General features: G+C 33.7%; 1 pseudogene; it reads left to right on the forward strand.

Moving 5' to 3' along the window:
- Positions 1 to 364: 364 nt before the first annotated feature.
- Positions 365 to 498, forward strand: LOC145261387 (U2 spliceosomal RNA; annotated as a pseudogene).
- Positions 499 to 10,011: the final 9,513 nt, after the last annotated feature.

Consider the following 10,011-nt stretch of genomic DNA (forward strand, 5'->3'; position numbering starts at 1 on the left):
GGTTTTCAAGCTGCCTCTTCCCCCCCCCACACACACACAGTTTAACAGTAGTAGGAGGTCAAGAGAAAGAGGGTGAGAGAGAGAGAAGAGTAAGTTGGTGAGAGAGAGAGAAAAGAGAAAGAGGGTGTTGGTTTTATATTTTTATTATCGTCTAATATTTTGAAAGCTGAATTTCTAATAAAATGTGCATCTATAGGAGATAATGCCTGGGAATGTGTTCCCCCCCCCCACAGTTTAACAGTGGTGTGACGTCAAGAGAAAGAGGGTGAGAGAGAGGGAAGAGTAAGTGGGTGAGAGAGAGAAAGAGAGAGAAAAAAAAGAAAGACGGTGTTGGTTTTGTGAAAAAAGTTGTTATTTACAATTGTTCGCATTCTTGGCCTTTTGGTCAAGATCAAAGTGTAGTATCTGTTCTTCAGATGCTGCACTTCTATTTCTTGTTCTCTTTCGGTGGAGGAGAAATCCTCCACGACTGAGACAATTTTTATTTTTGTACCTTTTCTCCACGTTAAAAAACGACCCTGGTGTCTAACTCTGTCCCGTGGGGAGGCATAGTAAATAGGTACAATTGTTCGCCATTAGTGGATGTTGACGTCACGTCACGTGACATGACTAAGCGTTTTTTTTTTTTAGTATGAATAACATTTTTTGTTTTAATTATAAAGTCTACACTTAATTTTATAGAAAATGCTGTATATATAATAGAAAAAAAAATTACTGGTTTTGTTGGATTCAAGTGGATCCCCCCCCTCCAGTTTAAGAGATAGCAGGTCACGTGGTAATATACAAAATGGCTAGCGTAAATATAAAGATCGGTTTTTTTATCGACGAATATGAAAGCTGAATTTTTTTTTATTCCTGTACATTTTTTCCTGATATTTTTCGTTAAAACTCTTGTATAAATACTATTTTTAACCAGTTAAATACGTTGGAGACATTGTCATGGAGTTTAATAATCTCTAGAACAAAGCAGAAGAGAAATTACAAAAGTATCGGTAAAACAAAGTGTTTGTTTACATTTGTTCGCCATTACTGGATGTTGACGTCACGTCACGTGACATGACTAAGCGTTTTTGGATTATGTAATATTAACATTAAAATGACAGGTTTTTGGGGGGGCCCCCCTAGGAGAGAAATGATCAGTTCACCCCCTTTTAATGGTCCGTTTGGTGTGGAATTTCGATATTTGTCATGCGGGTGATCAAGGTTCAATATGATACATAATTTGTCAACTTTGGTTGTGTCTGTCAAAAGTTTGAGCTGACGTCACGTCACGTGACACGTATTGAATAACGTTAAAATGACAGGTTTTTGGGGGGGCCCCCCTAGGAGAAAAACGATCAGTTGACCCCTTTCTACTGGTCCGTTTGACGTGAAATTTCGATATTTGTCATCCGGGTGATCAAGGTGCAATATGATACCAAATTTGTCAACTCTGGTTCCGTCTTTCAAAAGTTTTAGCGTTACAAACAAACATACATACATACATACATACATACATACATACACACCGATTTTTGCCTTTTATATATATAGATGTACTGTGTGCATGTGTGTATGTGCGTACTTATATGTGTATATATTTAAAACTGATGTGGTACCTACTCATTGACTATGCCTCCTTCTTCTCCTCCTACTCCTTTTCCTCCATTCCCCTTTTCCCATGTATGCTCATCACTTCCACTACACCGATGAAAACTGAAGAATCGGTCGAAAATTATGTACTTGTAAAAAAAAGTGTTTTACTTTTTTTTCATAATATTATTTTGTATTCCTGCATGTGGCCAATTGAAAACGAATAAAGAAAAGGTATACGCTTTTATACTTTTCGCATTCTTTTTTATACATTTTCATTCATATATATATATATATATATATACATATATATATATATATATATATATAACTACTTAATTTACTCACACAAATTTAATATACGAAAGTATAGGTTTATGCGTAAACTTTAAGTATTTACTTCAAAAGTGCTCAATACGTAGGTAGAGATAGTTATTTTATAAAATATTTATGGCGATTAAGCTACACTGAATATTCTGCGTTTCATCCACTGTAGGATTCGTCAGGCTTATCGCCGATAAGCCTGACGAATCCTACAGTGGATGAAACGCAGAATATTCAGTGTAGCTTAATCGCCATATATATTTTGTAAATTACTATATATATATATATATATATATATATATATATATGCATACATATATATACATATATATATATATATATATATATATATATATACGAATATAGAAAAATATATACATACATACATAGAATACATTCAGGCAGACATTGTTAAAAATAACAGAGAGCTTTTATTTAGTCATTATTTTCTTTATTTTTTCAATTTTTCGTATTATTGTTTTGTATATACATCGAACGTTCATGTGTCTTGTTTTTGTTTCTGAGTGAAAAAACGTTGCCTAAATACACGCAATTCAAACTAAATGACCCAGCAGCGCAATATTAATATACTGATATGTATTAATATCTCTATATCAATAGAATAATCTAAAATTAGAATATTTTGAAAATTCTTTGCTAACCCTCATTGTGACTCAGCCATAATACCTTATTACTCTCCTATTAAACATTCATCTCTTCGCAGGCTGGTCGTCGCCGAATACCTCACGGCTATTCGCACCAAAATACACCCGCTGATTAGTGGCTGACCATAGCCATACCTACTTGACCTCGTCGATATCAAGGTCGATGTAGACCACGCATATCCAAAAAGAATAAAAAAGGAAATGTGTTAAAACCGCAATTTCCCCGCGGCATATCGCCGTTAATGTCGATCGTGGCAACCCAGTTGACTGACTTTTAACAGTGGGATGGAAGTATTAAGCTCTTAATAAGAAAAACGTGGGTGGCACGAACGGGTGTAACAGGTGTTGAGAAAGTTCAACCTTAGTTCAAGTTGAATATGACACAGTTTTTGAAACCCTAGTAATGCCTGCGGAAAACTGCGTAAGCATTAAAGCATATGAATGACGCGAATATATTCTTTACAATGTCAAGTACGCCTCGGGTCATCCGAAAAAGGGTATATAGTCTGGACTGAATATTTAATTTTACAAAAAATTGTACTGTATATACAAAAGATTATTCGCGTATGCACACACACACACACACACACATATACACGCATACACACATACTATTCTATAATATAAATCTCACCTGTCTGTTTAATGTATGTATGTTCGTTTGTATGTATGTACAAGTGTATGTATGTATGTATGTACATATATATGTACGTATGTATGTACGTATGTATGTATGTATGTCTCGCAAAAACTTTCGAAACATGCGCCGGATTTTCACGAGATTGATATCATTTTGAAAGTCGCCTCTTCGGGTGATAATTATCGAAGAATTGGCTAAAAAAATTAGTTCTTTCACCTAAACTGGGCACTTTTCTTCAGGGCTGTGTCGCTCTTTTCGCCGATATTTTCAAAAGTCATCACCTTTTTTCGATTGAGTAGCCTTAATTTAAACATTCGTCACTCCCGGTTTGGAGATGGGCGCAACGGCAAAACCTCACTATTTTCACTTTATGTTCCTCCTTCGCTGTACGGGCTCGATCATGCCTGCCTACTACCACTTTTTTCCTCAACGTAAAGCTCCGAACACCTGGACAACGCCGGCCACCGACGATACTCTTATATTAAAAAATAAAAAAAAAAATTGCCTGTGTTTTATTTTTGTGGGCAAATGTATAAGGAAGTTCGTTCCCTATGCATTATAAAACGGATGAACAGATTTCTATGAAATTTCACAAGACAATACATTATGTGTCTGGCAGTTTTCTTAGATAATGTATATATCGGAATGTATTCGATAATTACCGCTAATCGATAATGGAAATAATCAAATAGACAAAGGAACAGGCGATTTTTTACCAAGGTTAACAACTTATACAGCCGAATATCACAAGTGCATTCGAAAATCTATATTTTTTTTATTTAAAGGTGAATGTTCAGTTGCAGTTAAAGTAAAAAATACCATTATTTATTAAGGGTTTTGGGGCCCAAATTTTATTGTACCTTTGAGACAATTTAAAATGTTTTCTTATGTTTTTTTTTCTTGACGTTACTTTGTCTTTTCAGTCTGCAATGATTGTTGATTTGGATATTTACAATTTCGTCGAAAACATCGTTTTACTAACCGAACGTTTAATTGAATGAACGACTCTTCATGTCTAGAAGATTTTTTAACTACTATTTTTCTCGAAGTCTAGTTACTACCAAGCTTAGAAGTGCTGCAACATAACACAATATATTTTGCAAAAGAAAAAAAACGACCTGTTACAAAACCATCGTGTTAGTGCACCTTTCGATGTTGTGTCTTAATTTTTTTCGCCTTCAAAGTTCTAAGTTATGCGGAAATAAATTTCTCGCGTGATTTGAGCGAAATTCACGGTATTGAATCGCTTTTTTATTTGCTAGCTAATCGCCTGGCATTGTCGGGTCGTACCATACACTTACACATGATATTTTAATAGCAAAAAATTGAATAAATGTATAAATGGGAAATAGCATCAGATAAAACCTTTGAGAATATAAACAAAGGGAAACATTAAGTAGTGTGTGAATTTTAAAAATAAAATAATGTATATCTACACTTAAAAACATATAAGACCCTTAATTATCTCACTTCCAAAATGAGATTGTGTTTTTTTTATGATTATCTGTGATTATTCTGAGAAACGGTTTTAGAAATTAAATTAGGGAATCATTTTTATATAATGCTTATAAACATGACCCCTTATTTCTATGACATTCTAACTTTTCAAGATAGATAACTAATCTTTAATGCCTCTCTAATGCAGAATTTACCTCCCATAGCAAAAAAAATATAATAATTAACAGTTTTGAATCGTAAACCGGTAAAAAGTCTTGGAAATGAAGGTGCTATTTTACATTAAATTGGGCAGTACTTTTTCTGAACACAATCGAGTATATTTTTGTCTGCTTCAAATAGTTTAAAGTTGAAAAAATACGATTTATATATTTTTCAATTTTATAATATTTTTATATTTTCAGTTCATGTATATTATTTTTTTCCTTTGGCGTTTATGTCTAAGCTATTAAGACATACTTGCAACAAGACTATAGATTAAAATATGACTCCGTACATATTACGTTAAGCAGGCATATTCGTAATTCCGTCTTTAGACCTTCACCTGGAAAAACTCCTTTTTTATTCTCATACTTTCGCCCCGATTTTCGCATGGTTTTGCATACTCTATATATTTTCCCATACGTGTAGAACAAAAATCTGACGAGGAGTTTGGTAGACAAAAATTTGTAAGCATATATATACATACATATATATATATATATATATATATATGCTTATATATATATATATATATATATATATATAAAGAGGTTTGTGCTTATTATAACCATTTTTACGCAGATATTGTCATTATGAACTTTGTTCTCATTTTTGTAAGTTTCCAAACGAGTGGTCACATAAATCTATTGCTCCTCCTGGTCCCGACCTAAATGAGAAAAAAGTATAATATTGAATCTCGTAGTGTAGTGTTTTTTTTATCTCTCCATTCTTTATCCGAGGCAGTATTTTTCATATGTTTATCTCTTTGATTCTCTAAACGTATAAATATGTTTCGCACGCATAAAACCTTTATTAACTTGTTTATTAATTAAACATTGCTGACACTTTCCACCGGCAGATTATATTTAACTTACGTAAGATTTGTTGTGCAGAAATGCACATCATGGGGAGCATCCTAGGAGAGCTGTGAAATGTGTCTTCGGTGTTCCAAGACCCAAAGTATACAAATGACAATTGTTTTCTGGAATAATACATTGTCACGTTTGATATGATGACAGCGATCATTACTTCGCCGTTTCCATTTCCGCCAATTACTGCAGTTCGCCTATTTAATGGCATCTAATTCTAAAAAAGCATGTCAATGTGTTGTAACGTTACCTACTTTCTCGCTACGACAAAGGTAAACACATTTGTTTAATACAGCGTGATTTTATTGACACACGATGACCTATTAACCTTTAAGAAAGTAATTGATGTAAAGATTACTGGATTATTATAAAGACCTGACTTTACAATATACACATCGAATATCGATCGTTCGTTCTTATTAATCATTTGTTTGTCATGCGTCAATCGGGTTGTTCTGTGTGACATTAGAATTCACTTAATCTCAACTCTTAGTTTTACTTCCTGTTGTACATGATAATCAATGCCAAATGGACCCGATTTATCTATATATCTGTATATTACCAGCAAATTTCGTGTGATTGTCCGACTACATACATATCTACATATGATCCAACCTTACTTCTGTGGAAACTAGAAGGATTACAACTTCAAGAGGGGTAAACAGATAAATCCACGAAGATAAGAATTTTGCACCAATTGTATACTTGCTTAAAGAACTTTAAAATGATACGAAGTATTATGCAAAAAAAAACGATTATTATTTTTATATCAAACTCTATTAGATTATTTTATTTGTATTAAATTCTTGAATAAAATGCTTAAACTTAAGAAAACTGTTGTGGGTTAATCAACCTCCAAATGAAACATCGGCCATGTTACATACATCATTCAGGACCCAAAGCTCCAACATAAGAGGCACCTGAACCAAATCAGGAAACGCTTCTACGAGGATCAAGAAGAACCACCGCAGGACGGCAGTGAGGTGATTGAAACTGTGTATGGCTCTTTTGACATAGACCCTCCAAAAGGGATGTCATAACCGAGGCGATCCGGCAGAAAGAGGAAGCGGTCAGACCCCTTGGTGGTCTGCCCCAAAAGTAAGAAATAATTATTTTCACAACCGCGCAATCACCTTGGGAGGGGGTGTTGTGGTGGAATCGCCCTCTAAATGGACTGTTCTATCCATTATATAAACCATAGACGTTTTGATCCCAGGTGTGGATTAAACACCAGAGCGACCCTCACCTGCTCGTTGACGTTTATTACTCTTTTCAGTTGTAACCTTTTTACGTTGTTGTTCCAGTAATACATTGTTTAAACTCTATTCCTTTGTTCTGTTTTCTTTGTGGCTTATTGCAAGCCATAACAAAAACTTAATAAAAAATGTTTTCCTTGGGACGTTTCAATAGTCAAATTTAATTACACTAAATCACATCTAATGCAATCATAAATGTTTGAATGTTTTAAACTAGGTAGTTCTCATAGTGTAAACCACCTTTTAAAATGCAACAAAGAAACCGAGATCCGGAGAATATTAAACTCCATGTATAAATTTCAAAAGTTTGGAAAGTGTATGACGAGATTACATTGTATTTGTACTCCCTTGAATAAAACTCAGTATAACCTACATATATTTTGCTTATCAGCGGTATTCCAAAATTCATAATGATCCATTACTTAGGTTAAGATGAAGTTTCCATAATAATGTAAATTACTCGTTACATGTCAACAAACGGGACCCACACGATGCAACCAGCCGCAATGAAAACAATGACAAAGAATGAATTTGACTCACCTTTTCTCAGTTGAAAAAATAAACATATATTTATTACAGATGCTCCAGAATAAAATCTTTTCTCTTAGTCAAAAGTTTTCTCGTACTCCAACTTGCAAAAATATCTCTGTAAAATCATCCTGTACCCAAACCAAACCTGTGATTGTGTCAAGTGTAGACAAGAATCTACCAATTCGTACCCCACAATTTGCTTGGAACAAGAAAAAAAGAAGAAGATAGCGTTCTAAAACAAGCCAGGAAGAAATCCAATGATTAAAAAATATATATATATATTAGCGAAGGAAATTTACATGTATCTAGGAAGCTTTTCTGCGAAAGTGTAGCCTATATATTTTACGTCATAATCATGTCACCTAGACTCCTCTACTGTTCAAGTGAAGTATATTTTATCTTTTGAGATGCGCTTTTTGGGTAAGTGTAAAAGTGAACGCTAGATTATTTGTAATCTGTATATAAAGCGAAAAGAGAGCTGTTTAAAACAAAGAATACGAGTAAATTATTTAAAATGTAAGCTATATTCTAAGAGGACATTTCTGTTTCTCTTGAGAAGAAATGATTTGTTAAAGTTATAATATAAAATTATATAAATAATGCGTTTTTTTTTTGTCCCCCGAGAAACGCAGGGTAAACCTTTAAATCCGCCCTGTTAGTTCGTCCGTTCGTCTGTCTGCACTTTTCTTTTTGGAATTTTTTGATATTTTTCACAAACATTAAACATGATATGAGTAAAACGTAACAAAACGGGTTTTTCGGGAAAAATCCGCCCCCCTCCCAGTGGTGCGATTCGGGTTTAAATGGATTAAAAATGACAGATTTATGCTTATTTTAAAAAAGTGATGCCTTTGATTTTTATAAAACTTTCTGAAAAACTGTGACTAACTGATTTCTATATAATTCTCTTTCTCTATACTTCGTGATAACTCTTGGGTGTGCCCCACGATTTTTTTAGGGATAATTTTCCCATTTTAGGACTTTTTTACCATATCTGTCCAACATTTTCTGTGTATGTCTATTTATCTGTTGTGAATGGTGCTGAACTCAAATTAAAATATTTTAGGGACTTTCGGGGCTAAATAGAGAGGGGGAAAATGATGGACTTTGTCATTTCTTTTTCTGGGTGATGAAACACTCGAATTTACATAGGTTAAAACCTAAACACTAGGATTTGACGTCCTCTGGGACTTTTGGGGCTAAATGCGTGGGGGAGCAAATGCTGAAGTTCGTCATTTTTCATGCCTCGTTATCTGTGGACTTACAGCGGACCATACATGCTTCACTTGTTTCTAGAATGAATTTATGTACAAGACAGATCTAACAACACTGCCAGAAATATAAATCACATAGATAGGCTCAGCCGCGTTGGAAAGTATAGGAAAGGAGCTCACACACACAGAAAGTGACTGCTATATAATTGTAGAAATAGAGATTGAGTTAGAGATTAGAAATATTACCTAGTAATATATCCCTTACTTTCGCAATTGAGTATTATTTTAAATAATTTTCATTGACTTATTTATATTAGCCGTAACAGTATACATATTACTTACTAAACCTTTTTCGATTACTCTCAGCCAAGACTGTTTTATAAACTCGTCGCTCTAATTTTTCTTTACTGTCTATCAACTTTGCTCTCAGCCACCTCTTTCCTATCTATATCTTATTTTTCCGTTCTTATGTCCAATCAAAAGCAATAAATCTAACTATAAATTATACTATTGATATAGTCTATTATTAAAAAAAAAGAATTTTATCTGATGTATTAATACTAGTTAACCCGTAGCTGGAAAAACGAGACAAAAAAAACAAGCAAAAACGGAAAAGACAATAGAGCAAATGGAAACACTAATTTGTGATTTTTTTACAAGCTCTGTTAATTATACCCTCTCTCATTGAATACTCTTAAAAATTTAATCGCTCTTGTATTATGTAGTCTAAGCAGAGAAACCTGAAGTCGCCGGGATTGGATTATTATGAACGGATTGTTCATATTCCCATATTTTTAGTGTAATTAAAATCGATGAAATTGCCCATTTTTTCAATTCAATAAATCGATTGCATGCTCTAGTTGGGGACCCATCGCGCTGCACCTCAAAGATAATTCTATATGCCTACTGCAGTGACTTAATCAACAATACATTGCGGTCTACATTGCACTGTAGAGAAACTATCAGTGACTCCATAAAATTATATTAATATAACGAATTGAATTAAAATTTAAAATGCAAAATGAAAGCCTCATGATACCGTTGCATGTTGTGATTTTATGTGGCAAAATTTTTGCTTGTGTCGTAATAATCTTCTCAAATGCACTCATGATGAAGGCTGTTTAATGTGTAAACTTTGTTGAAATCATCTGTTTTGATTATCGATTATGGATACTTGTCGAAGATATTCTTATACAAAACATATCTCTGAACACTACCAGGCATATATAATAGATTTGTGTGAAATTTCATAAAAAATCGGTTCGGCCGTAGCGGAGTTTATAA

The sequence above is a fragment of the Euprymna scolopes genome, chromosome 37 (assembly GCF_053919585.1).
Source record: "Euprymna scolopes isolate OS-2025 chromosome 37, ASM5391958v1, whole genome shotgun sequence".
NCBI classification, from domain to species: domain Eukaryota; kingdom Metazoa; phylum Mollusca; class Cephalopoda; order Sepiida; family Sepiolidae; genus Euprymna; species Euprymna scolopes.